Here is a 27766-nt window from a genome sequence, read left to right on the forward strand (position 1 = left end):
AAGAAGGATTTATACAACTTGTGAACTAGAAACCAGTCAGAAATTTGAAACATTTCCTTTTCAAAAGGAACACTAAAATTATAATTCTTTTGTTATGCTTGCTGGAATTACACTTCTTTTCTTTTCAATCTTTTTAGGGCCACACCCATGGCACTTGGAGGTTCCCAGACTAGGGGTCATTTGGAGCCGAAGCCACTGGCCTAGTCACAACCACCCACATCACAGCTCATGGCAACACTAAATCCTTAACCCAATGAGTGGGGCCAGGGATTGAACCCTCATCCTCATGGATACTAGTTGGGTTCCTCACCACTGAGCCACAATGGGAACTCCTGGAATTACACTTTTTAAATGTTACTGTTTCTTTGGTGACTTGGGACAGGCCTGTCCCACATTCAGAGAGATATAAACTGGAATTCTGTGTGGAATGGTTTCCAAAATGGCTTCTGAATAACTACTGGAATATATTTTGCCTTGGTTTACCTGTATGGATTGTGAGGGGAAGGATGAATAAAATTCAAATTCTTTGTTATCTAGGTAGCTAAACTGCAGTCCTACTTGTTTTGAAAATATGCTGGATTATTAGTATCTGTTGTGTAATTTAATATTTCTGTAAGACTTGTAAGACAGCCTAAATAATTTTTAGATTTTAAATATCATTTTATGAGAAGAAAATAAAATTTTTTTTTTTTTTTTTGCTAAAAAATGTACACTAACCTGAACATGCAGATATAAGGATGAATTTTTTTGGAGGTTGAACATTAAATGAAAGACTTTATATTCAATTCACTATATCATTCATGTGTCATTCATGTATGAAAAAGCTTAAAAATCTATGCTTATAATAATAAAAACCAAAACAAGATCAGAAAAGAAAAACCCAAACAATAAAAAACAACAAAAGAAGTTGACCCACAAGTCCTTCAGTGAGTTCTGAGGTTTATAACTTGGACTTGGTGGAAGTTTATAAAATATCAATTAGGAGAGGAAATTTTGACATAAAATAAACACTTTGACATTTCTTAATAAGATTAGTGAGGAATTAATAAATATTTTGTTATAGATGAGTTAGAAATTGGCTATAATTTAGCAACAGGGAGGGATTAGGTACTTTTACGTGATACTTGAGAAATAAGTAAAGCAAATGTTAAATTTGTTTGTTATTTTTGCTTATTGTTGGCCTTTCATGCATTCCCATGTTATGTACTAGGCATACGATAATTTAAGGCTAAAACTTTCATGGACCAAATAATATATGTGTAAATTTTGCTATTCTTCTGAAATTTACATCCCATCAAAGTTGTATGCTATAGATCTTTTTGGAAGTATTTTTTTCTGTTAATGTAATAGTTAAAATTTTGCATTTTCCTACCTCTCTGCCTACAGTGACTTAAAAATCTGAAAAATTTCTAAGTTACAAAGTGACCTATGATGTGCATGAACTTGATATAGAGTGCTCTGAAATGTAATTGTCAATTAGTGCAGGTAGAAATGAAAATGTATGAGTCTGAAAAAATGATTTGTGTTCATAATATGTAATTGCATTATTTTAGTAATGTTCCTTCTGCCTTTGGCATTTGATTAATTCAGCAAATCAAAGGGCTAACATATGAAAAGAGTATTCTAATTACCAAGGGCTCCTCAGCTTTTGAGATGTTGCTAACATAATGTGCTTTTTAAAAAAGTATGGTGTCCCCATTATGAAGAGTTAAAAGAACTAATTAGGTTATTTCACACTATATCTCATTCCAACTTTTCTAAAGAGCAGAACTGATTGCAAAAAGTGGTATATGCAGTAAAAGGTAAAGATTCTTTTATCTTAAAGAATGAACATATTGTTTGAAGCTAAAACATTACAGGTGACCTTAAAAGAGGTTGTGATTGGTCCCTATGTGAAATCACCCTGAAGACTTTTATGAAGTATTTTGGCAAGTCTGTCTTCTTATGTTCATGGCACTGTGAACACATATTTCAGCATTTTATTTGCCCTCAAACACTGTTCATAAATCCTACAAATGTAAGTTCACTATTGACAGATATTTAAAAAAATTTTTTTTCTAATCTTGGAGATAAAGTGGAAATGACTTGTTCTGACATGAATAATATCTAGATTTTGGCAGTTAATTTCCAGTTCAATTTCCCCAATTGACTTGAAGCTTTCTCATTTTCCAGTTTTGAGTTGTACAACATTCCTTTCTACTTCTAAGACTTTCACAATTTTGCAGATAGTCTTTAACTTCTAAACTTTGTTCTACAAATATTTCTTAGTAATTACAGTTTCATATTCACTAATGTCATAGACCTTCTACTGAGTGCCGTATGTGTCCCAGACTGTGAGGGTACACATATAAATACACTATGTTTGCTGATTTCAATAATTTCATGGCTTGTTGCGTGAACTGGACAGACAATAGTTAATGTGACAAGTGCTTTGATAGCAGTATACCCTGAAGAACTCAGATGAGTTAACACTCAGACTGCATGTATAACCAGAAATGCTTACTGGAGAATACAACCCGAACTAAATTTTCTTTTTTTTTTTGGTCTTTTCTAGGGCTGCACCTGTGGCATATGGAGGTTCCCAGGCTAGGGGTCTAATCAGAGCTGTAGCCACTGGCCACAGCCACAGCCACGGCAATGCCAGATCTGAGCTGCGTCTGTGACCTACACCACAGCTCACTGCAACGCTGGATCCTCACCCACTGAACAAGGCCAGGGATTGAACCTGAAACCTCATGGTTCCTAGTTGGATTCAGTAACCACTGACCCACGATGAGAACTCCCCAAACTAACTCTTGAAAAATAATAAGTAGGATAGGTAGAGGTTAGAAAAAGCATAGAAATTAGCAATGTTAAGGTCCCTTTGGAGAATTGCAGGTGAATAATGATTTGGAGTCCATGTATGACCTAATATCTTAGGTGATAACTATAGGCTTTCACTAAAGTTATATTTTTAGAGTTTGTTATTTCTTGTGTGCCTCTTAATTTGGGCCTTGAACTCTGGATCTGCATTAATGTTGGGGAACTGCTCCAGATTATTATTTAAAACTTTTAACTAAGAACATATTTTTCATTAATATTTTAACTAAGTAAGCCTAATATGGAATAATTCTGAGGCTTTGAACTTGGATAATGATAAAATGTTTCAAAATCATATTGAATATTTTTTCTCAGCATTTATGCATCATGTTAAGAGTAACATTTATGGACTTCCTTAGAACTCATAGTAAGTTTTTATTATACAGACATTTAAAATGTACTCTTCTAAGAACATTAACAACCTCTTTCAATGCTTATTTCAAAATGCTACTCTTTGCTTTCAATAAATCAGCCAGTATGATCAGCAGTTTATATCCTGGAAGAGGTATTTGTATGGCTTTATATGGTTTAAAAATTCTCTGAACTTGAATATTAAGTAATTTTGCATGCAGTTGGATTTAATACTTAATTTGAGTGCACAATGAGGGACCTTCTTTGCCATCTCAAACGTCTTTCCAAAGTGCCATAGTTTCCCATTTTAAAACATTCTCGTATTGCTTTTTTAATCCTTACAGTTATTTTCATTATAGAAATCTGAGAAGTTCCTTTAAAAATTTTCGCATTTTAGCGGGAGTTCCCGTTGTGGCTCAGTGGTTAACTAATCCGACTAGGAACTATGAGGTTGCAGGTTTGATCCCTGGCCTTGCTCACTGGGTTAAGGATCCGGCATTGCCGTGAGCTGTGGTGTAGGTTGCAGACGCGGTTTGGATCCCACATTGCTGTGGTTCTGGTATAGGCTGGTGGCAACAGCTCCAAATAGACCCCTTGCCTGGAAACCTCCATATGCCGAGGGAGTGGCCCTAGAAAAGGCAAAAAGACACACACACACACACACAAAAAAGACAAATAAAAATTTTTGCATTTTAGCAATTACTTTATAAATGCTTTACACCTCATTTATCTGAAGTTTATTTTTTTGGGAAATGAAAACTTTCTGGTATTGTCTCCTTTGATTCAATCCCATGCTTTCTTCACCTCATTAAACTCCTAATTGCCCATCAAGCTTCAATATCATATCCTTTGGGAGGCCTTCTTTGATATCCAGTTATATTCTCCTGTTTCAAGGTCCCTTACTATCTGTATTTCCCCTCTTATAACATTCATCATTTTTGTAATTATGTGTTTAATGTCTGTCTTTTTTGCTAGACTGAGCTTCAAAAATAGCAAGTATATCTGCATTCTTTAATGCTATTTCTCTAGTAATAGTGTTTAGACCTTGTAGACATTGTACATTGTTTACTGTTAGGACCTTGTAGGTTCCTAATTGTAAATTAGTTTAAATTAATATTCTGGAGCCCCCCCAGAACACAGGTCACTAAAAAATTCAAAGAGATGTCATAGTGCTTTTGTTCTTAAACATATTTTCTGCTCTTAGAATCCCTCAGGCCTTGAGGGCTTTTTTAAACTTTTTTTTCTTTTTTTCCTTTTCGGGGCCACACCTGTGGCAAATGGAAGTTCCCAGGCTAGGGGTTGAATCAGAATTGCAGCTGCTGGCCTGCATCACAGCCATAGCAACACAGTATCTGAGCTGTGTCTTCAATCTACATCACAGCCCATGGCAATGCTGGATCCTTAACCCACTGAGCAAGGCCAGGGATCAAACCCGCATTCTCATGGATACTAGCCGACTTTGTAACCCACTTAGCCACAATGGGAACTCCTTTTTAACGTTCTTATTATGTACCAATTTAAAAAAAGTTTGGTAACCAGGAGTTTCCATGTGGTTTAGCTTGTTAAGAACCTGACATATTATCTGTGAGGATGCAGATTTGATTCCTGGCCTCACTCAGTGAGTTAAGGATCCAGCATTGCTGTGAGCTGTAGCATAGGTTGCAGATGCAGCTTGGATTTGGCGTTGCTGTGGCTGTGGTGTAGGCTGGCAGCTGCAGCTCTGGTTCGACCCCTAGCTTGGGAACTTCCCTAGTTGGGGCTGTGAAAAAGAAAAAAAAAAAGTTCGGTAACCAAATGTAGAGAGTTCTGGGGTACAGCTAGAGGACATAGAAAGTTGAAAATAAGAGCAAGGGTGAAATACCTAAAAAGCACTTAAAAGACATTTTAAAGATATAGCAGTTTAGGGCAACTTATTGTGATAAAAATTTAAAATCTTGTTTTTTTTTTTTTTTTTTTTTTTTTGTCTTTGGTCTTTTTATGGCTGCATATGGAGGTTCCCAGGCTAGGGGTCGAATCGGAGTTATGGCTGCCAGCCTACCCGCCACAGCCACAGTAATGCCAGATCTGAGCCGTGTCTTTGACCTACACCAAAGCTCATGGCAACACCTGATTCTTAACCCACTGAGAGAGGCCAGGGATCTAACCCGCATCCTCGTGGATACTAGTCAGATTCGTTAACCACTGAGCCATGACGGGAACTCCAGAAATTTAAAATCTTTTAAATTCTGTTTGCTTTATGTGTGGAAGAGTATAGCAAAAATGATGATATAAGATCATGACGATATTAATTGCTATTAGTAAATTTTGTTAAAGATAGCACGGAAGCATGTATTATATTTTAGAAAAGTTTCCATCTAAAATGATACAATTTAGGAGTTGCCTTTGTGGCTCAGCAGGTTAAGTACCCGACTGGTATCCATGAGGATATGGTTCGATCCCTAGTCTTGCACCGTGGGTTAAGGATCTGGCATTTCCGTGAGCGTGGTATAGCTTGCAGAAGAGGCTCAGATCCCATGTTGTTGTGACCAAAAAAAAGAGATACAATTAAAAATTTTAATGTGTTAACCTTTCGTTATTGGAAAAATTTGTTTAATGAGATGAAACGTGGTAGGCATTATAAGTATTTATTGACTAAAGTTAAGTTGAAGCAAATAATTGAAAGTACTGAATCAGTGCAGTATATTATTACTACTTTACAGTTTATAGAGTTTCTATCTACCATGTGTTTCTTTGTGAATTAGGTATGAAATCTGTAAAATTGAGTAACAGTATGCTTTATCAGTTTTGAATGAAAATATACCTGTTACAGTGATATGACAAAATGACAAAAATATTTCCACAACTTTGGAACTGTTAAAGAGAGAAGTTTTATTTATTTATTTGGCATTTCTTGGTAACCTGAAGTGGAAAAATCAGATTAGAGGTCATAATTTTTTACTAGAAGTCTGTAAGTCTGACAGATTGGGTGACCTGCAATAGATTATATTTACCTCAATTTTGTTTTGTATATCTTCTGGGATAAAGAATTTGGTATTTCACTAAAGTGCTTTAGTTCTAGCTCAAATAAGTTGCATTTTGTCTTAGTTTTGCAGTCTGTTGAATTCCGTGATATACAAAGATAGGTAAAAGAGTTATTTCTTATTTTGTTGCTAAAACAAATATTGGTTTATCTACCATGTGCTGATTTTAGTTTTAAACTTATAGAAATGGGATGCTTATATACCAGGCAACTTAGAATAGCAAGGTTTTATGATTTAATCTTGAAAACATTATTTCTGTAGTTTGGGAGTACTGATTTGAAATTTTTAATACTAGAAATATGGCCTGGTTTCAGAACACCCACTAAGCAACTGTGGATACTCAGCATGCTAAATGGCTTGCAGAGCTGCAGTATTTTTTAATTTTTCCCACCTCCTGTTATATAATAGCTTATAGTAGTATGCACAGAACATGAGTACTTAGGAACAAAGTGTATTGAAGCCCCAAAATATGTGAGACTATGTCAGGCTTTGGGTTGGGCACTAAGATGATCAAATATAGTGATGGTTAGTGAGTAGGTGACATTAATCAGGTAATAATGTTTTAGGTTGAAGATGAGGCATGAAAAGCAAGAATTGTTTTGAGGCCTGAGAAAAATGACTTTTTAAAAGTGGAGTCACTATTTTTGAAATGCATTTATAAGTTCTAATACAATTTATTAATATTTTTATTTAAAAAGTTTGATAGCTCTGACAAACATTTCCATAATGTTTGTGTATAGGACTTAAAAATTTCAGTAGAAATAATTTTAAACATTTCCTCTAGAATGCTGTACAACCCAAACATTGCAGCATTGTGTCAAAACTATTTAAGATACTGGAATGCAATTGTTTTATAATGCAACTTAATAAATACTGATTCTTAAATGTAAGATACCTACCTTGAGACCACACACACTTCTAATCTGCTGTATGTAGTACATTTATTTTTGTTTATATGAGAGTTAAATGTTGTTTCACCTTGAAGATATTTGTGATATGAAAAAGGAAGGACTTAATAAATTTGCCTTAAAAGTCAGCTGTGTAATTCTTACGGCATTAGCTCTGTCAGTAATGCTTTAATGCATAACTAATTATCTGCATACAAAAATGCCTGGCATTTCCATGCACACACACACATTGTGATAATTATAATGATTCTGGCAAGATTTTTGTTTTATTAAAGTTGAAAACTAAGTTTTCATATAGAAGTTTTGCTGTGTTTTATTATATTCAAATTCTTTGAAAATGAATAATCCACAAATGTATATTCATGTGTTAAAAATAATTTATTGACACTTTTTTCTGAATATACCATTATCCAGTTTTTATAAATAACAATTTGATGATATTTGAGTTGCTTCTGAGAGTAATTAAGTATTGCCAAATAATTTTTTTTTCTTTCTGGCATAATTTAAATAATATATCACTTGCTACCTGCAAATTACTAAATGTTTTACATCTTTGTTGTGTAAGAATTTTTTACATCAAAGCTTCTGTAAACTAGGTAAGAATCATATGTTGTGGTTATAGTCACATGAGAGTAGATAGTGTATACGGTCGGGAACTGGTTAGGTTTAATATGTTAAATTACAAAAGTAAATACTTTTGAAAATGTACATTAAAAAATGTAAGTGAGGGCTGCCTTTCAATAGAGTAGCTTCTGATGGAAAAAGTTCTTTTATTAACCTTAAGTTAAATTGGGCCTGGCTGCTCAGTGTATTTCATTTGATCTTATGAGGAAGATTTTTTTTTTGCTTTGGGATATTTAAAAAAATATAATACAGAGATAATGAGGTTATATTTTTAAAGCCCAAAATGTATTATGTAAATCATATTTTAACAGCTATTAGGATAAATAGATAAATAACCAATGGAGCATATGGTCTTCATCTGAATAGTCTGAAAAATGGATTATATAAATGTAATTGTTTTATAATAATGGCAACTTAATAAATACTGATTCTTAAATGTAAGATACCTACCTTGAGACCACACACACTTCTAATCTGCTGTATGTAGTACATTTATTTTTGTTTATATTTTTTTTTCTGACAGTTTCTGATAGTTTGTAGAAAGAGTAATGGAAAGGATTTATGATCAGTTAACACCTGGTGAAGAAATATGTAGATTTATACATACAAAATAAAGCAGTTAAAAGTACTGAAATCACTCGTTGAGGTTGAAAGTGCTTTTTTTGTGTCTTTTTTTTGTCTTTTTAAGGCCACACCCAGGGCATATGAAGGTTCCCAGGCCAGGGGTCAGATCAGAGCTACAGTTGCCTGCCTCTGCCACTACCACAACAACGTGGGATCTGAGCCACGTCTGCGACCTTCAGCACAGCTCATGACAACGCTGGATCCTTAACCCACTGAGCGAGACCAGGGATCCAGCCCACATCCTCATGGACGCTGGGTGGATGCTAGTCAGGTTCGTTAACCACTGAGCCACAATGGGAACTTCTGAAAATACTTTTTGAATAGTGTAGTCACCTTAGTGCATATAACCTAAGACAGAAGTTACATTATATCTGTCTTCTTTATACTGGTTAGACCACCAACTTTTTGATTTATTGCCTATTAGCTCTGTGTTAAATGAAGAGTAATGTATATTTTGTCAATACTTAGGTTTTGTGTGACATTTATTGAGTTCCACTGAAAGAAAGGCTGTTTAGGAGTTACTACTGTTGCTCAGTGGAAACGAATCTGACTAGTATTCCTGAGGACACAGGTTTGATCCCCAGTGTCCTCATGAATACTATATGTATATATATATATATATATATATATATATATATATAGTGAATTGAAGTGTTGTACAGGAGACCTGTAATCTCAGTTATAACAACTTTTAGGTTGAGTAAACAGAAATTTTCAATTCTTTGCTCAAAACTTTTGTTTGCTCAGAATCGAAATTACATAAGTCTTATGCATAAGAAGGAACACTAGATTTCCTGAAAAACTCACATGTATTTGCTGCTATATAAAATTGAGTACTGTGTCTCTCCACGTCAATTCAAACTATTTCATCTTGCCTCCCTAACCAGAGGGGGGAATGGTTGAATGAATGAGTTTAAAGGTGCTATGAGTTGTATATTCTTGGCATGATTCTAATTAACATAGGCAAATATATAGAGCATTTTACTTTTTTATATGACAGCTATTTCTTTAGCCTCCATAAAAACTAATCCTACCTCATGTTCACTCATGCTGCTTAAGGATATGTTTTTCTGTTTCTCTCTGAATAATAGCATTACCTTGAGCATGCTAATTTGGGGTGCTTTCTTGATCTTTGGTCTTCCAGTTTTGAAGATTCCTTTTTTAACTTTTGAATTACAAAATATACAGCTTTATGTGACTTGGAAGTGAGAGCAGTTATTTTTGTCCTTTAAACTATGGAAAAGAATAAAGAGTGTTTCAGATCTTTATAAACAAAGGAAAATACAGTTGAATTCTTGCCATTTTTAGGTATTCATTACAAAAACTAAGTGATTGAGTTAACTTGAGTATGGGAAACTTTCAATGAGACAAGGTTTTTTGTCTTTGTTCAACTATCTTCAGTGAGTGTTTACTACATGCTTATTGTGTGGTTAATAAAATGTTCATATTTTTGCAGTTATAATGTACTTCATAGTAAGAATTGTAAGGAGGCTGCTACCTAGGAGGGTAGATGAAGCTAAGTTAATGAATACAATTCTTTCATTCTTTTTTGTCTTTTTGCCATTTCTTGGGCCATCCTTGCGGCATATGGAGGTTCCCAGGCTAGGGGTCGAATCGGAGCTGTAGCGGCCGTCCTACGCCAGAGCCACATCAATGAGGGATCCGAGCCGCATCTGCAGCCTACACCACAGCTCATGGCAACGCCGGATCCTCAACCCACTGAGCAAGGGCAGGGATTGAACCCGAAACCTCTTGGTTCCTAGTCGGATTCGTTAACCACTGAGCCACAACGGGAACTCCACAATTCTTTCAATAAACATAACTGCCAGGTATTATTTTTAGCTATTAGGGTGCAACTGTGAAAAAGAAAGAAGGCTCCCTGTTTTCCCATTACTTTAAATGAGAGACAGTTAATCTGACAAGTATGATATAGTGAAAAATGTTCTGATAGGGGAGGTTTTAAGTGGGAGTATGGAAGGGGGTTTGTATACTCGAGGGCTTTTCAGTATTCAAGAAAGGCTTCCTTGACCTCTGAGATCTGAAGACGGCATAGAGTTAGCTCATTGAAGAACCATAAACCCATTTCTTGTTGAATGAAATAGTTCATGCAGGGAGGGAGTTCCCATTGTGGCTCAGCAGTAACGAACCCGACTAGCATCCATGAGGATGTGGGTTTGATCCCTGGCCTTGCTCAGTGGGTTAAGGATCTAGTGTTGCCATGAGCTGTGGTGTAGGTCATGGATGTGGCTCGGATCCCACATTGCTGTTGCTATGGTGTAGGCTGGCAGCTGCAGCTCCTATTCGACCCCATCCTGGGAACTTCCATATGCGACAGGTGCTGCCCTGAAAAAGAAAGAAAGGAGTAGTTCCTGCAAAGTCCTGGGAACAAGAGATAGCAGGACTTGCCATGGGATCTGAAGGAAGTTCATTAGACTAGAGGACAAGGTGGGGAATATTGGAGTTATGGCAGGAGAAGTCAGGGGGCCAGATCTGGAAAGGCTTGGAAATTATTGCAAAGAATTTTGGATTTTATCCTGAAGACTATGTTTATGGGGCCACCCACTCTCCCCCCACCAAATGTTTTAAATTGAACAGTAATTTAATTAGATTTCAGTATTTGAAAGATACTCTAATTACAGTGTAGTGATTAGGCTAGTAATAGGATGGGGAGTAGATGTGGTGAGACTAGTTATAAAGCTATTAGAGGAGAGAATTCTGTGTACCCTGAAGCAGGGTAGTGGTAATGAGAATGACGAGAATTTGAAGAGTCAGGAAAAACTTTAGGGAAAGAAGGGGTAGGATTTGGTGATGGTTAGAATGAGAGTTGAAGGAGAAAGAGGAGTTAGGATGACTCCAAGATTCCTGACTCCCTCCCACTCTTTTTAGTTATTTCTCCTCAGGTGTTATCTCTTTTTAAGAAGTTTTTCTTGCGTCCCTCAAACTTGAAGGCTGGTTTAAGTTATGTGCTTCCAGCTCTTACGACACTATTATTCTTGCCTTCCCACTTGTTTGTAAGCTTAGAGGCAAGGACTGTACCTTCTTACTGAATACTTAGCATGTGCAAAGTGCATGGCTTTTAGTATGTATTAAATAAAGTGTTGCCTGAGTGAAAATATAGTTTTTATATTTATATTTGAATAAACCTGGTTTCTGATTGCCAATATTCAAGGATTTGGTTTATAACTTTTAACATGAATCAGATCACTCCAGGTACTTTTGAATATCTCCTGTAGAAAATTTTACATTATAGTTCAAATCTGAAGTGTTGGATGAAGTGTTGAAGTGTTCCTCATGAACTATTAAGGACTAATTTTGGACTAATTATGGGCTTTATTATGTTGAACTCCTCTTGTATGTTCAAGATTTCTTTATAAATACATTTTATTACCCTTTGTCAGTTTAAAAGTGAACATAACCAAACTATCGTTTTCTCTTTCAAAAGGAACATAGCTTTTCCCTCCTCTCTGATTATAAAAGGAAGGAATGCTTATTGTATACATTAAAAAAAAATGTAGAGATAAATGAAAGTGAAACTCATCTTAATAAACAAGGATAAAAATTGCTGTCATTTTATGGTGGTGTTTTAGTCTTTTAAGATTTTATATATGTATTTATGAATGATACTAAATTGAAAGGAAAAAATCAACGGAGGAAGTGTTTTATAGATAATATGTATATATATTTCCTTTATAGGAAGAATTCTGATTAACTGGTAGATAACCAAATAATTAAACAGTAATGGAGTGCTAAACTTAAATTTGTGCAGGAGACCAGGCAGGTAACATAAAAGAGTGAACTCAGTAGGGAGAATGTATGAGATGGTTGAGGTGGAGAGCATTAGGAGGGCACAGTTTGTATTCAGCACCAGCTGTTTTTTGTCAGTAAGAAATGTTGACCCAGTAGTGTCTTCATTTTTTGATTTTTTTTTTAAAAGAGAGGTAAAGGTCTAGATTTGTATGTGAGGCTCCCAATTATTAAATATTGGCAAATTAAGAAAAAGCCACAATATATATTAAACAGTGTAGCTATGTCTGTATTTTGTCCGAATACCACAAACAGTGGAACAATGAAAAGATTTGTTCACCCTTACTAATCAAGGAAATGTACATTAAATATCATTTTTAATACATCAGATTGATAAAAATGAGAAAGAATTAGTAATTGGCAGGATTGAGAAAGTATAAATTGATGCAGTCTCTTTGGAATAAGACAGCTGGGAACTACCTATAAATATTTAAAATGCATAATAGTTTTGACCAAACAGTTCTGTTTTCAGGAATCTGCCTTACAGAAGTACTGGTTCCTGTGTATGAAGATTTTATGCTCAATGAAGCGTTATTTTACTGGCCAAAAAAAAAGAAACAACCTAAATGTCAGTTGATATGAGAATGATTAAATTATGGTGTACTCATACCATAGAGTATAGCAATGAAAAGGAATGAAGTATATCTGTATTCTTGTATAGAAAGAGTCCATAATTTACTGTTTTTTTGTATGAAATTATAACTTTATATATAAAGTTATGCTGTATGTGTATATTATCTTTTTTTTTTTTTTTAGTGGTTGCATGCACAGCGTATGGAAATTCCTGGACCAGGGATTGAATCCGAGCTGCAGCTGTGACCTATGCAGCACCGGATCCTTTAACTTAGCACCAAGCCAGGGATTGAACCTGCACCTATGCAGGGACCTGAGCTGCTGCAATCGGGTTCTTAACTCACTGGGCCACAGTGGGAACTCCTATGCTATTATTTTAAATGTGTGAATGATACTCCATTGTGTGGCACCATAATTTATTGAGAGTTTTGATGTACATATAGGTTATTTTCAGTATTTTCTTTGTATATGCCCATTGCTATGCCATGAACATGTTTTTTTCCCCCCAGAGCCACATGTGCAGCATATGGAGGTTCAGGCAAGGGGTTGAATTGGAGCTGCAGCTATCGGCCTATACCACGGCCCATGTCTGCGACCTACACCACAGCCCATGGAAATATCAGATCCTTAACCCACTGAGCAAGGCCAGGGGATCGAGCCTATATCCTCATGGATATTAGATGGGTTTGTTTCCACTGAGCCACAGCAGGAACTCCCTGAATGCTTTTTTTTTTTTTTTTTGCATATGTCTTTGTAGTGTTGTCTCCAAAGATAAATTCCTTTTGTATATTGTTTGGTTACATATTAAATGTCTGAACTTTCATAGGTAACTTTGAAGAAATACATTTGTCTCTGAGAGTTTGCTATTTATGACTTTAGATTTTAGTAAAATGTACCATAGGCATGGTAGTCAGAGAATTAATCAGAAAAATGGCACTGTATTCAGTCATCCTAGATTCCTTAAGATTTTTTTTTAATTTTTTCATTTCTATTTATTTATTTGGTCTTTTTTTTTTTTTTTGCTGTTTCTTTGGGCCGCTTCCGCAGCATATGGAGGTTCCCAGGCTAGGGGTCCAATCGGAGCTGTAGCCACCAGCCTACGCCAGAGACATAGCAACGCAGGATCTGAGCCGCGTCTGCAACCTACACCACAGCTCACGGCAACGCCGGATCGTTAACCCACTGAGCAAGGGCAGGGACCGAACCTGCAACCTCATGGTTCCTAGTCGGATTCGTTAACCACTGTGCCACGACGGGAACTCCCGATTCCTTAAGATTTTTAAGGGTAACTATCAATTTTGTGTATGTATAAAATACCTTCCATAGGTATTTTATACATACACAAACATATATGTATATATTATTTTTTCACAAATGATAGCATTACTATGCTGTTCTACAGCTGGGTTTTTCTCTTGTAACTAATTAATACTTAAACAATGCTTTGTATGTTGAAGGCTCTGTTCTCACAAGTGTTTTGGCATTCATTATTAATCTTTATCACAACCTCGAGAGTTAGGTAATATTATTTATCTCCTTATAGAGGGAGAAACTGAGGCATAGAAACTTTAGGTAAAATGCTAGTAAGTTGTGAAGCTAGAAGTTGAACTCCAGCAGTCTATCTACAGAGTTCTTATGCTTTGCTGCCTCAGTTGTTTAATACCAGTACATGGTTGTTGCCCCATTCTTTTTAATAACTATGTAGTATTTAATTGAATAAACAGTAATTTATATAACCAGGCCTTTGGTGATGGACATTTAGGTTTTGAATATATTGTTGTTACAAATAGTGCTACAGTGAATATCCTTGTGCCGATACAATACCTGTGTCATTTTGAACATAGAGTCTGTCTGTATTTCATTTTCATCCTTTCAAATTTGGGTGGGTTGGGGTGGATCTAGTATACATAGTTATATTTTGTTTTGTGATCTAACATGAGACTTTTTTCTTTTAATGAGTATATTTAGCTCATCTATATTTATTATAGTATTATGTTTATTTCATCTTTTTTTTTTTTTTTCTTTTGGTCTTTTGTCTTTAGGGCTACACCCGCAGCATATGGAAGTTCCTAGACTAGGGGTCCAGTCGGAGCTGTAGCTGCTGGCCTATGCCACAGCCATAGCAACATGGGATCTGAGCCACGTCTGCAACCTACACCACTGCTCGCGACAATACTGGATCCTTAACCCACTGAGCGAGGCCAGGGATTGAACCCACAACCTCATGGTTCCTAGTCGGGTTCTTTAACCACTGAGCCATGATGGGAACTCCCTTATTTCCTCATCTTTTATAGCTAAGAGATTAAGACATAAATTGAGCTATAGCAATTGAAGTGTACTTCAAGGTGTTAAGCAGCATAAAGCAGTGCAGTGTAAAGGTGTAAGTGTACCTCAGTCCATTTCCTCTCCTAGTTTTTGTTGGTTATGCAACAACATTGTTGGGTTTGTAACATATACATTATATTTTGTAGTCATAAACATATCTTTTTTTTTTTTAAGTCTAAGCCCAATAATGAATTAGAATCTATGCTCAAAACTTGTTCTTTTGTCAGTAGTTTTCCTTTTTTTCTTCCAGTTTTATTGCAATTAATTGACATATAGCAGTGTGTAAGTTTAAAGTGTACAGCATAATTTGACTTCTGTATATCATAAAATGATTCCTGCTGTAGGTTTAGTGAACATCCATCTGATACAGATACAAAATTAAAGAAGTAGAAAAAAATTTTCCTTGTCATGAGAACTCTTAGGATTTACTCTCTTAACTTTCATATGTAACATAATCATGTGTTAAATATATTTATCATGTACATTACATCCCTAGTACTTATTTATCTTACAACTGGAAGTTTATACCTTTTGACTTTTTATGCTTTCCCCCTCTGGTAACCAAAAATATTATCTACTTTACTTTGAGTTTTTTTTTGAAGTATAATTGGCCTATAGGACTTAGTTCTAGTACACAACATAGGGATTTGATATTTCTATGCATTTTAAAATAATCATAACAATAAGTCTAGTTACTACATCTTTTACCTTTCAAGGATATTACATAATTATTTACTGTATATTCACCATACTGTACAATTTAGACCCATGACACATTTATTTTATAACTAAAAGTTTTTATCTCTCAATGTCCCTCACCCTCATTCGCAAACACCTATTTGTTCTCTGTACCTATTATTCTGTTTCTGTTTTGTTCATTTTTTGTTTTTTAGATTTCATGTATGAGTGAAATCATATAGTATTTGTCTTTGTCTGACTTATTTCACTTAGCATAATACCCTCTAGGTCCATCCGTGTTGTTGTAAATGGCAAAATTTCATGCTTTTTGAGACTGAGTGATATTCCATTGTACATATACCACATCATCTTTATCCATTCATCTATTTCATGGCACCTAAATTGCTTCCATATCTTGGCTATTATAAATAATGTTGCAGTGATATATATAGGGCACTTATATCTTTTCAGATTAGTTTTTGTTGTTGTTGTTGTTTTCCTTGGATATATACTTAGCAGTGGAACTGGCGGATCATTTGGTAGTTCTAATTTTAATTTTGGGGAGAATCTCCATACTGTTTTCCATAGTGGCTGTGCCAGTTTACATTCCCTGCAATAGCGCATAAGAGTTCCCTTTTCTCTATATCCTTCCCTACACTTGTTATTTGTTGTCTTTTATGACAGTCAGTCTGACAGGTGTGAGGTGATATCTCATTGTGTTTTTTTTATTATTCATTTATAGTTGTACGATGATCATCACAACCAAATTTTGTAGCATTTCCATCCCAAACCCTCAGTTCATCCCCCCATCCCCCAACTTGTCTCATTTGGAAACCATAAGTTTTTCAAAGTCTGTGAGTCAGAATCTGTTCTGCAAAGAAGTTCATTGTGTCCTTTTTTTAGATTCCACATGTAAGTGAAAGCATTTGATGTTGGTGTCTCATTGTCTGACTGACTTCACTTTAGCATGATAATTTCTAGGTCCATCCATGTTGCTGCAGATGCCATCATTTCTTTCCTGTTAATGGCTGAGTAATATTCCATTATGTACATGTACCACATCTTCTTTATCCACACCTCTGTTGATGTGCATTTAGGTTGTTTCCATGTCTTGGCTAATGTATATAGTGCTGCAATGAACATTGGAGTACATGTGTCTTTTTGAGTCATGGTTTTCTCTGTATAGATGCCTAGCAGGGGGATTGCTGGATCAATAAACTTATTATTTGTTGTAATGCACTTGTTATTTGTTGTCTTTTATGACAGCCAATCTGACAAGTGTGAGGTGATATCTCATTGTGGTTTTGATTTCCATATTACTGATGATTATCTGTGTCTTCTTTAGAAAAATGTCTTTTCAGGTCCTCTGCCTATTTTTCAGTCAAGTGATTTGGGTGTTTTTGTTTTGATATTGAGTTTTATGAGGTTTTTTTTTTTTGTATATTTTGGATATTAACCTGTTATCAGACCGTTTGCAAATATCTTCTCATTCAGTAGGTAGCTTTTCCGTTTTATTGATAGTTTCCTTCACTGTGCAGAAGCTTCTTAGTGTGATATAGTCCCATTTGTTTATTTTTGCTTGTGTTTACCTTGCCTGAGGTGAGGAAACATATCCAAAAAATATTTCTAAGATTTATGTCCAAGAGTGTACTGCCTGTTTCTAAAAGTTTTATGGTTCTTGGAGTTCCTATTGTGGCTCAACAGAAATGAATCTGACTAATAGTCATAAGGACACGGTTTGATCCCTGGCCTCTATCAGTGGATTAAGGATCCCGTGTTGCTGTGAGCTGTGGTATGAGTTGTAGATGCGATTCTGGATCCCATGTTGTTGTGGCTGTGGTGTAGGCCAGCTGCTACAGCTCTGATTCAGCCCCTAGCCTGGGAACCTCCATATGCGGTGGGTGCGGCCCTAAAAAGAAAACAGAAGAGAAGCCGTATGGTTCTATGATTCTTCTGCATATAGCTGTCCAGTTTTCCCAACACCATTTATGGAAGAGGATGTCTCCTCATTGTATATTCTTGCCTTCTTTGTTGTAGATTAATTGCTCATAAGTGCATAGGCTTATTTCTGAGCTCTCTATTCTTTTCAGTTGATCTATGTGTCTGTTTTTATGCTAGTATCATGCAGTTTTGATTACTGTAGCTTTGTAATATAGTTTGAAATCAGGGAGCATGATACCACCCAGCTTTGCTCTTCTTTCTTATGACTGTTTTGGCTTTTTGGAGTCTTTTTTGTTTTCATACACATTCTAGAATTTATTCTCTTTTGGTGGAAAATGCCATTGGTATTTTGATAGGAATTGCATTGAATCCTAACGTAGATTACCTTGGGTAGTGTGGAATTAATATTTTGACAGTATAATTTTTCCAATCCATGATTATGATGTATCTTTCTGTCTGAGTCATCTTCAGTTTGTTTTATCAGAGTCATGTAGTTTTCTGAGTACAGGTTTTTTACTTCCTTAATTAGATTTATTTCCAGGTACCTTATTCTTTTCTAATGCTATTGCAAATGAGATTGCTTTCTTAATTTCTCTTGCTGATAGTTTAGTTAGTATTATAGAAACACAAAAAATTTCCCTATATAAAATTTATTATTCTGAACTTTTATGGACTTCATTGATGAGTTCCAGTGGTTTTTTCGTGGTATCTTTAGGCTTTTCTATTTATAATATGTCATCTACAAATAGTGATAGTTTTATGTATGTGTATTTACAGTCGTTGTGTCTTCTTAGATTTATCCCTTTGTCATTATATAATGTACTTCTTTGTCTCTTCTTATAGTCTTTGTTTTAAACTCTATTTCGTGTGATATAAATATTACTACCCTGGCTTTATTTTTTGTTTCCCTTTGTATGCTATACCTTTTTCCATCCCATAGCTTTCAGTCTCTGTATGTCTTGAGATATGAAATTAGTCTCTTGTAAGCAGCATATGTATGGCTTTTATTTTTGTATTCATTCAGCTACTCTGTGTCTTTTGTTTGGAACACTTAGTACATTTACATTTAAAGTAATTATTGATTGTTATGTTCCTATTGCCATTTTGTTCGTTGTTTTGGGTTGTTTTTGTAGTTCTTTTTGTTCCTTTCTTCTTTTGCTCTCTTTCGTTGTGGTTTGGTGACATCTTTGTGTTATGTTTGGAATCTTTTCTCTTTTTTTGTGTGTATTATAGATTTTTGGCTTGTAGTTACCATGTGGTTTATATACAGTAATCTCTATATGTGAGTATTTTAAGTGTCAATCTCTTAAATTCAAATGCATTTTAATAACCTTCTATATATACTCCCTTAGTCCCATTTACTGTTTTAATATCACATTTTACATCTTTTTTATATATCCCATAACTACTTATTCTGGATATAGATGATTTTACTACATTTTGTCTTTTAACCTTCTTCCTAGCTTTATCAGTGGATAGTATACTACCTTTACTGAATATTTTCCTTTACCAATGAAATTTTTTCTTTTGTAATTTTCATATTTCTAGTTATGGCCTTTTCTTTAACATTTTTTGAAAAGCTGGTTTTGTGGTGTTGAACTGTTTTAGCTTTTGCTTGTCTGTAAAACTTTTGATTTTCCCTTCAAATCTGAATGATAGCTTTGCTGGGTAGAGTAGTCTCTGTTGTAGGGGTATTTTTTTTTTCTCCTTTACATATATAATGCCACTTCCTTCTGGCCTACACAGTTCCTCCTGAAAAGTCAGCTGGTAGTTTTATGGGATGGGAGTTCCCTTGTGTATAACTTGCTGCTTTTCTCTTGCTCCTTTTAATATTCTCTCTTTATCTTTAATTTTTGCCATTTTAATTACAATATGTCTTGGTATGGTCTGCTTTTGGTTGATCCTATTTTGAACTCTGTGCTTCCTGGACCTGGCTATCAGTTTCCTTTCCCAGGTTGGGGCAGTTTCCAGCTATTAATGTCTTCAAATATGCCCTCCCCCACCACTATCCAAGATCCCTATGATGTAGATGTCAGTACGCTTGATGTTATCCAAGAGGTCTCTTGAACTGTCTTTAGTTCTTTTTATTCCTTTTTTGTTTTTAGCTTCAGTGATTTCCACTATTCTGTCTTTAGCTTGTTGCTCCATTCCTCTAGTTGATTCCTTTTAATGTGTTTATTTCCGTTATTGTATTAATCTCTGGTTGCTCTTCATATTTTCTAACTCTTTGTTAAACTTCTCATTGTGTTTATCCATTCTTATCCTGTGTTCTTTGAGGGTTTTTTTTGTTTTTGTTTTTGTTTTTTTTTTGTCTTTTTGCTGTTTCTAGGGCTGCTCCCGTGGCATATGGAGATTCCCAGGCTAGGGGTCCAATCGGAGCTGTAGCCACTGGCCTAATGCCAGAGCCACAGCAACTCCAGATCCGTGCCATGTTACACCACAGCTCACGGCAACGCCCGTTCCTCAACCTGCTGAGCAAGGCCAGGGATCGAACCCGCAACCTCATGGTTCCTAGTCGGATTTGTTAACCACTGCACCATGACGGGAACTCCTGAGCATTTTTTTTATAAGCACTTTTTTAGTTATGTTGTCTTTTATTTTATTTTATTTTACTTTATTTTTGTTTTTGCTTTCTAGGGCCACACCCACAGCATATGGAAGTTCCTAGGCTAGGGGTTGAATTGGGACCTGCCAGCCTACGCTAGAGCCACAGCAACACCAGATTTCAGCTGCATCTGTGACCTACACCACAGCTCATGGCATTGCCGGATCCTTAATCTACTTAGCAAGGCCAGGGGTTGAACTTGCAACCTCATGGTTCCTAGTTGGATTCGTTTCCACTGAGCCACCATGGGAACTCCCTCTTTGAGCATTTTTAAGATCATTATTTTGTACTTTTTATTAGGTAGATTTCTTATCTCCACTTAGTTCTTCTTCTGGGGTTTTATCTTATTTCTTTGTTTGGAATATAATTCTTCTGTTTCTCTCATTTTGCCTCATTTGGTGCTTTTATTTCTATGTATTTGGTAGGTTTGCCAATTTTGGAGTAGTGGCCTTATGTAGGAAATATATAATGGATCCCCAACAGCACACTCCCCTCTGGTCACCAGAGCTATAAGCTCTAGGAATGTCCTCTGTGTGTGCTGGGTTGGCCCTTCCATTGTGGTGGGCTGACTGCTGTGGGCACATTTGTAGGTGTGGCTGGTCCCAGTTTAATTGGTTTCCAGGCCCTGCCTTTTATGGACGCTACTGGCCACTGGTGGGTGAGACCTGGTCTTGACACATTTGGCTGCATGGTCGGAGGAGTTCTGGGTGGTGCTGACTTGCTGGTGGGTGAGCTGGGTCTTGACATGGTTGGTTGTGGGGCTACAATATTCCTGGGGCTGATGTCAGGCCACTGGTGAGTGGGGCTGGAGCCCAGGGGTTCCTGGGGCTTATATCTGCCCAATAATGGGTGAGGCTGAGTCCTGGGGCTAGTGTTGGCCTTAGTGGTAGGTGGAGCTGGGTCCTGGGATCTTTGGCTGTGGAGTCCTAGGGTCCTGGACCTGGTGCTAGTCCACTGGTGGGTGGAGCTGTTTTCCAGTAGGTCATAGTTTTTCTGTTTGTCTTTTGGATGGTTGAAACTATTAACTAGTGTTTTCTTCAAGAGCAGTTCGTAGGAACAGTTATTCTTTGGGTTCTTGCATATTTAATAATATTGACTTTCTTTTAAAAAATACTGGACTATATGTTAGACTCAGTATAAATTTTTAAGTTATATTTTTTTTTCCTTGAAGACTCTATACATATTGATATACTATTTTTGGCATTGACTCCCTTCTCCTCTTCATTTTTAGGTAGCATTGAGTTTGCTTAGATTCTCAAAGAATTCTCTTTGAATACTTGAAGTATAGCAGTTTTTTTCTTAGGAAAATGTTTGCCCTTTCAGACTCTATGACTTCTTGTTCATTTTTGATTTTCCTGTGTCTCATTGGTGCCAAATGAAATCTGTGAAAGCTTCTTATACTGCAAACAAGTGATTCTTGGCTTTTCCCTTCTGGCCATGCCAAATACTTTAGAAGCATATCTCCCTTTCATGAGACCTTTCAGCGTTGCTCTTTAACTTAATTGCATTCTCATATATGTGGTTAGGGATGTCTCCTGGTGTGTGGTTATGGATGGAGGTGTGGTTTGTGTTTCTGTTTCTTATTCTTAGTTGTTTTGAGATTTTTCAAGAGGAGAAAGGTTACCCTGCCTTCTTTTTTTTTTTTCCCCCTTTTTTAGGGCTGTACCTGTGGCTTATGGAAGTTTGCAGGCTAGGGGTCTGATTGGAATTGTCATAGCAATGCCAGATCCAAGCTGTACTGTGACCTACACCACTGCTTGCAGCCATACCACATTCATAACCCACTGAGCAAGGTGAGGGATTGAACCCATATCCTCACAGACACTAAGTTTGGTTCTTAATCCACTGAGCCACAACAGGAGCTCACAACCCTGCCATTTTCAAACCAGAAATCGTAAGGGCTCTTGGTCCAGTTTTGTCAGAATTAAGATAATTTTAAAAGTGCAAGGAATAAAATATGTGCTAATATAGTTTTCTGAATGAAAACATATTTCTAAATGAAAACAGTTCATTTACAGAGGTTCTTTTAGATCAATATTTTTAAATAAAATCACAATTTCGTATTTGAGTTTGATTATATCAATTGATATTTCTGAAGACTTGTGCATTACAGAGCCTTAAGAATTAGACTAGAAATTAATGCCTCTAGTTAGGAATTAATGTGCTCATTAATTTTTTAGTTTATTTAGATGTTGATTCCTTTTTCAGCTGAATCTGGAAATTGAACTTTTGTGCTTAAGTTGCTACCACTAGAATTTAAGTCTTTTGACAGAGTAAATATTAGTTTTTGAATAATCTGGTATTTTGAATGGCATCTTGTTTTTCAAGGGAAATGTAAACTTATTTTCCTCACTTAATGATTCTATTAAAAGAGGTATGTTTGGGAGTTCCTGTCATGGCATGGTGGAAATGAATCCGACTAGGAACCATGAGGTTGTGGGTTTGATCCCTGACCTTGCTCAGTGGGTTAAGGATCCAGTGTTGCTGTGAGCTGTGCTGTAGGTCGCAGACATGGCTTGGATCTGGTGTTGCTGTGGCTGTGGCTTAGGCCAGCATCAGTAGCTCCAATCGGAGCTCTAGCCTGGGAACCTCCATATGCCATGGGTGCAGCCATTTCAAAAAAAAAAAAAAAAAAAAAAGTTGGAAAAATCTCGATAGCTGGTGGGCAAGATTTCGTCTATTCTCTGATTGAACATACTCTTATATTCACTTGACCCAGTTCTATTTTACCTGCCCTTTGTTTATTAGCAAGAGCAGAATGACAGCTCAGAGAAGGTAGGTATATTTGTCAATCCATTCCTCCTTATGTGACTGAATTATATTACTTTGTTAGCCCCCTACACAAAAGCACATTCTAATAGACTTGCAGAAAGTCTTAATGCCTCGCAGATTATTGGAGATTTCAATTTTAAGTCTTCATTACTCCAGTTATTGATCACTCCAGTTTTTTAAATCTCAAATTTTAAAATAATTCTGTAAAATTTTATCAGTGTTCTAATTTATCTAATAGTGACTTTTATTTACTAATATTTGTGCATTGAACACTTGAAACTGTATTGCAGATATTCCTCAGAAAAGGTTTTTGATCCAAAAAATTGGGAAGTCTTATATATTATATTCTTCATTAAGAGTACGTTATTGAAAATACTGATAGTTTGTTCTGTAAAGATAGCAGAAGCATATCTTATCCTAAACCCATTTGACTGTGAAACTGGATGTTATAAAAATACATTTTGGGAAATACTGAGACTCTATTACAGAACATGTTGTAAGAGTATTCTAAAACATTTGTAGCTGTGATTACCTATAGCCATGTGGACATAGTAAGGTTTTTAATATGGGTAAATGGTAACTACTGTCCCAGAATATAAATATACTCAGAATATAGATAATTATGATAGTATCTTTTCTATAATCCTAAGGGTTTGTTTTTTGACTTGGATATTTTGTTAGAATGAATCTTCTAGCATGAAGGTAATTCTTAACTATCCTACTCTTGTGTTGAACACCCAAAGTTGGTCTTTGGTACTACTTTCTGTTAAGACTTAGCAGTAGGAATTTTAGAGCTTTATGTTACCTGTGAGATTATACAGCTCCCATAGACTCATTTTTGAGATAAACCGAGGTCTAGAAATTCAGCTCTGCTCAAGATAACATTATAATTAATCAGGGGAGTTAGAATCCAAACCCACAGCTCCAGATCTTATACCTTTTCTCACCCCAGTATATTACTTTTAACCAAATTCCTTTCAAGACAGAAATTAGCTAGGAGATACCCAAATTTACCATGAGAAATCAGGGTAGAGATAAGGTAAATCAAATTTAATGTAGATAGAACTCCATAAGTCTGTGAACATCCATTTCCCCCCCCTCACTTATCTGAACCATTCTCTTTATCATAGGCAAGAAAAAATAGTTAAAATATAAGCAAGTACTTTTAATATTACTATAAGAGAATAGGCAGTGCTAGTTTTTAATAATTAGTACATGGGCCAAGGATACATGAGTCAGATTCTTTTCTGAATTGAGCTGCATCATCACTTCCTAGTGGTCAGTTATGGAAACATTTATAAATATTCTATCAATGGAAAAATAGACCTAAATGGTTGTGGAGTTAAACTCTAAGGTACTGAATTCAAATTAATTTATAAAATATATTCTATCACACTTTTCAGAAAGGTACCTCTCAGTAGACAATTACTGCACTCAAGGTTATATGAATTATGCATATAGACATATTATTGAAGGAAATTCAACTTTTAAACACCAGATTGATAAGTAAACTACTGTGATCTGTATAAGGGGAGAAATAAGTTTTTAAAGATAGATACACAGATTATCTGTATTTTGTTGGCTTTTTTTTTTTTAGTTAACATCTCTTCAGATTATAGAAAGCAGTCTTACCTTTTCAAATCTTGTTCTGTCAAAAATTTTTTTTGATTCATGTGTCTAATCCTGATTATTTACATGATACATAATTAACTTAATATATTCTGAAATTGTTTAAGTCAAGACATGGGTTTTAGAATCAGAACTGTGTTAGCCTTGTGACTTAGCTAATTATGGTCTGTGTGATCTTTGAAAAGTTGGTTGCTCTTGAAACTTACCTGTAAATGGGCATTAATCTGCCTTAGAATTGTTGCAAGGACTTAATGCGATAATAGCTAAAAGCATTTAACACAGTGCCTGACAGATAGTAAGTACTCAAATATTATCTGCTGCAGGTGCCACTAGTGGTATTACTGTCAGATTTACACCATGCTATTGAGCAAATAATTTAACTGCCATAAACCTTGGTTAACTCGTATGTTAACCTACTGGGGTGCCTACTTCACTAAGGGTTATTTTGGAAATCAAATGTAATAGTGATAGTGGTCTATGAACTTCTCAACCTATTTGAGCTGAAATAATAAATCTTGTACAGTTAGGACTGGGCAGGTAAAAGCAGAGGGAGTAGACATCTGCTTTTTGGGAAAGGGCTTAGCTGAGAGCTTGAAGACAGATATCTCTGTCTTCCTTCAGTACTGGCAGACTGAGGCACATGCAGACACATAGCTTCCTTTCCAGATAAGTCAGAATGCCTATCTGTTTCATCAGTGTCATCCATGTAGTGCTTTTGAGATCCTAGATGAGGAATCTATGGCAGAGTCCAAACTTTCCTAGCTCAGTATCCATGGCCCTTTTATGATTTGGTCTCAACTTTTTTTTTTTTACCTCATTCCCTGCCATTTCTTCTCCTTGTCTCTCTCTTAGCACCCCCAACTCCAATATCTTTTCCAGAGAGAGGGGTAAGCACTTTAATAAACAGTTTGAGAGTATATTTTTTTTTTTCCTGTGTTCTTACCCGATGTGTAACTCACACACATTTATATTTTTCTTCAAGCAAACAGAAAATGCCAAATTAATCATATTATGGTGAAGCCAAATTTTCAGAATGTCTTTACTGGATTGTAATTCCAGCAGCAGTCTATGAGAGTGTTTCTTTTCTTTTTTTTTTTTTTGTCTTTTTTGCTATTTCTTTGGGCCGCTTCCATGGCATATGGAGGTTCCCAGGCTAGGGGTCTAATTGGAGCTGTAGCCACTGGCCTACTCCAGAGCCACAGCAATGCGGGACCCGAGCCGCGTCTGCAACCTACACCACAGCTCACGGCAACGCCGGATCGTTAACCCACTGAGCAAGGGCAGGGACCGAACCCGCAACTGCATGGTTCCTAGTTGGATTCGTTAACCACTGTGCCATGACGGGAACTCCTAAATGTTGACACATTTTATAATAAAATCCATATATAGTATAAAAAGCCGTATTTGTTAATAATGCCACTGATCTCATAAGAAAAGTGTAAATACTGAGTAGCTTTTCAAGCCCCTGCTAGAGGATACATATTTTGTAAAGTTCTAATTTTTGTCTAATTTTGTCTTTAGCAACAGATATTCTCAGTTGTTTTCTGTGAAGTGACAGGCTCCCTGGCTTCATTTTCAAGAAAATGTCTGCCAAATATGCAAGTCTGAGTTGTTGCTTATTCTTCTTAACCTGCTCTGGGTTTTGACAGTCCACACCAGGCCACTTCTCTAGTAACACCCTCCTTGGCTTGCACGGGTTTTGACTTCCTTTGCTAAGGAATTGGACACCCTCTTGTGCGGCACTCTTCTCATGTGGACACTCTTCCCATCTGCCTGGGCTTCTAATTTCTCTTGTGATTTCTTCATAGATTATTTAGGAATGTGGTTTTTAATTTCTACATATTTGAATTTTTCAAATTTATTTCTGTTGATTTTGAATTTTACCACATGGTGGTTGGACAGTGTATTTCCTTTTTTACTTATTGATGCTGTAAGTTTTATGTTCTAAAATATAGTTTGTCTGGAGTTCCCGTTGTGGCTCAGTGGTTAAAGAACCCTACTGGTATCCATGAGGATGTGGGTTCAATCCCTGGCTTTGCTCAGTGTGGGTTAAGGATCCGAGAGTTGCCGTGAGCTGTGGTGTAGGTCGCAGATGCGGCTCAGATCGGGTGTTGCTGTGGCTGTGACATAGGCCAGTGGCCACAGCTCCGATTGGACCCCTAGCCTGGGAGCATCCACATACTGTGGGTGCAGCCCTAAAAAAATAAATTAAATTAAATTAAATTAAAATAAAATATAGTTTGTCCTAGAGAATGTTTTCTGTTCACTTGAGAAAAGTGTCAGTATTTTGCACTTGTTTGGTGGAATATTGGTAAGTGTCTCTTGGGTCTAGTTGCCTTATAGTATTCAGGTCTTCTTTTTCCTTGCTGATTTTCTGTCTAGTTGTTCTATCCAGTATTGAAAGTAGGGTATTGAAGTCACTATTATTATTGAATTGTCTGTTTTCTCTCTTGAATTTTGTCAGTTTTTACTTAATGTATTTTGGTGCTCTGTTAGGTGTATATATGTTTGTAATCGTTATGTCTGCTTGATGGATTTACCTTTCTATTGCTGTAAAATGTCCTTTGCCTCTAGTAACTTTGTCTAAAGGCTATTTTATCTGGTTACTATTGGTGTGGTATACTTTTTTCATCATTTTACTTTCAATTTATTCATTTTTTTCTCTTTTCCTTTTTATGACTGCACTTGTGGCATATGGAAGTAAGTTCTCAGGCTTGGGGTTGAATCGGAGCTACAGCTGCAGGCCTCCACCACAGCCACAGCAAGACTGGATCTGAGAAGAATCTGTGACCTACACTGTAGCTTATGGCAACGTGGGATCCTTAACCCACTGAGTAGGGCCAGGGATTGAACCCACATCCTTATGGAGACTATGCTGGGCTCTTAACCTACTGAACCACCATGGGAACTCCTATTCATGTTTTTTATTTATTTTTATTTTATTTTTATTTTTTTCATCCTTTTGCCTTTTCCAGGGCCACTCCTGTGGCATATTGAGGTTCCCAGTCTAGGGATCTAATTGGAGCTGTAGTCACTGGCCTACACCACAGCCA

General features: G+C 36.2%; 1 protein-coding gene across 6 annotated transcripts in view; it reads left to right on the plus strand.

Annotated features, from left to right (window-relative positions):
* SHOC2 (SHOC2 leucine rich repeat scaffold protein) overlaps positions 1-27766 on the plus strand; it is a 95687-nt gene that overhangs the window by 3045 nt on the left and 64876 nt on the right. The window lies entirely within an intron of this gene.

This window comes from Sus scrofa, chromosome 14, assembly GCF_054392235.1.
Source record: "Sus scrofa isolate SSC_HxYL_T2T_F1_AM1 chromosome 14, Sscrofa_HxYL_maternal_Yorkshire_Landrace_v2.0, whole genome shotgun sequence".
NCBI classification, from domain to species: domain Eukaryota; kingdom Metazoa; phylum Chordata; class Mammalia; order Artiodactyla; family Suidae; genus Sus; species Sus scrofa.